Source organism: Petromyzon marinus, unplaced genomic scaffold (assembly GCF_048934315.1).
Source record: "Petromyzon marinus isolate PM22_M1 ecotype Great Lakes invasive population unplaced genomic scaffold, UKy_Petmar_22M1.pri1.0 PM_G_Scaffold_174, whole genome shotgun sequence".
NCBI lineage: Eukaryota > Metazoa > Chordata > Hyperoartia > Petromyzontiformes > Petromyzontidae > Petromyzon > Petromyzon marinus.
The window spans coordinates 160,001-162,500 of record NW_027422733.1 but is presented as its reverse complement, the minus strand read 5'-3'; positions in this window follow the sequence as shown (position 1 = coordinate 162,500).

Sequence of the window (2,500 nt, the reverse complement as noted above, 5' to 3'; positions counted from 1 at the left end):
ATACGCTGCAGTCTGCTCTTGTCCTTGGCAGTGGCAGCAGCGTACCAGACGGTTATGGAGGAGGTGAGGATGGATTCAATGATCGCTGTATAGAATTGCACCATCATTGTCTTTGGCAGGTTGCATTTCTTCAGCTGCCGTCGAAAGTACATCCTCTGTTGAGCTCTCTTGGCGAGGGAGCTGATGTTCAGTTCCCACTTGAGGTCCCGGCAGAGAATAGTGCCCAGGAAGCGGAAGGACTCCACAATTTTGACTGCGGAGTCTAACAGGGTGATGGCGGTGAGTGGGGCTGTATTCTTCCTGAAGTCCACAACCATCTCAACTGTCCTTAGAGCATTTAGCTCTAAGTTGTTCTGGCTACACCAGGTCACCAGGTTGTCAGCTTCCCACCTATAGTCAGACTCATCCCCACCAGAGATCAGCCCAATGAGGGTGGTGTCGTCCGACAAACTTCAAGAGTTTGACGGACAGATGATTGGAGGCGCAGCTGTTGGTATACAGGGAGAAGAGCAGTGGGCAAAGGACGCAGCCCTGAGGAGTTCCCGTGCTGATGGACCTGGAGTCAGAGACTTCTGTTCCCGGCTTAACGCACTGCTTCCTGTCAGAGAGGAAGTCTGTGATCCACCTGCAGGTGGAGTAGGGCACGTTCAGCTGGAAGAGCTTGTCCTGAAGCAGGGCAGGGATGATGGTGTTGAAGGCAGAGCTGAAGTCCACAAACAGGATCCTGGCGTAGGATGCTGGGGCGTCCACATGCTGTAGGGTGAAGTGGAGGGCCATGTTAACTGCGTCGTCCACAGACCTGTTGGCTCTGTAGGCAAACTGAAGGGGGTCCAGGAGAGGGTCTGTGATGGCTTTGAGGTGTGCCAGGAGCAGGCGCTCAAAAGACTTCATTACCACAGATGTAAGGGCGACCGGTCTGTAATCATTTAGTCCTGTTGGCCTTAGCTTTTTGGGCACAGCGATGATGGTGGAGGACTTGAGACAGGCTGGTACATGGCATGTCTCCAGGGAGGTGTTAAAGATGTTGGTGAACACCGGAGACAGCTGGCCAGCGCAGTGCCTGAGGGTGGCTGGAGAGACAGAGTCCGGCCCGGCTGCTTTGCGTGGATTCTGCCTCTTGAAAAGCCCATTAACTTCTCCCTCCTGAAAGGAGAGAGTCGTTTCTGTAGTATGGGTGGGGGATGGGGCCTCTTGGGTGGGAAGGGGTGGTTCAGGACAGTCCAATTGTCTTTCAAATCTACGGTAGAACTCGTTCAGGTCGTTGGCTAGGCGGGAGTCGTTAGTGGTGTGGGGCGCTCTGGGTTTGTAGTTGGTGATGTGCCTGAGCCCTTTGGCAGACAGAAGCAGCGTCGTTAGTAGAGAACTGGTGTTTTAGTGTCTCTGAGTACAGTCGTTTAGCCTCTCTCACCGCTTTGCTAAACCTGTTCTTCGACTCCTTGAATCTGTCTCTATCCCCACTCCTAAACGCTTCCTCCTTCTCCAACCTCAACCTTTTGAGCTTTGCTGAGAACCAGGGCTTGTTGTTGTTAAAGTTCACCCTGGTACGTGTTGGGATACAGCAGTCCTCACAGAAGCTGATGTACACAGCCTCTGTGAGTTCATCCAGACTATTGGTAGCAGTCGTGAACATATCCCAGTCAGTACAGTCTAAGCACGCCCGCAAATCTTCCACAGCCTCACTGGTCCACTGTTTAGATGTCCTCACAGCAGGTTTACAGAGTTTTAGTTGCTGCCTGTATGCACGAATCAGGTGGACCAAGGGAGTTCTGTGCGAGCCGAACAGCCCCGTGACCCACAAGAGAAACATCCCCGCCAAATTCGAGCGTTTGACGGGGTCTATCCGTGAAAAAATATTCACGTTTTTGAGTGCACATGCATTTCTGCTGCAAATGCCTCTGGAAGTTTCATGCCGTTCGTATGCCAATTGTGGCAACACGAAAATGACCCGTTTTCCCATTCCGAGGGATTTCTGTGCGACCCTAACAGCCCCGTGAGCCACAAGAGACACATCCCCGCCAATTTCTAGCGTTTCACGGGGTCTATCCGTGAAAAATATAGACGTTTTTGAGTGCACATGCATTTCTGCTGCAGATGCCTCTGGAAGTTTCATGCCGTTCGTACGCAATGTGGCAACACGAAAATGACCCCTTTTCCCATTCCGAGGGATTTCTGTGCGACCCTAACTAACAGCGCCCGTGAGCCACAAGAGAGACATCCCCGCCAATTTATAGCGTTTCACGGGGTCTATCCGTGAAAAATATAGACGTTTTTGAGTGCACATGCATTCCTGCTGCAAATGCCTCTGGAAGTTTCATGCCGTTCCTATGCAATGTGGCCACACAAAAATGACCCGTTTTCCCATTCCGAGGCATTTCTGTGCGACCCTAACAGCCCCGTGAGCCACAAGAGAGACATCCCCGCCAACTTCTAGCGTTTGACGGGGTCTATGCGTGAAAAATATTAAAATTTTTGAGTGCACGTGCCTTTCTGCTGCAAATGC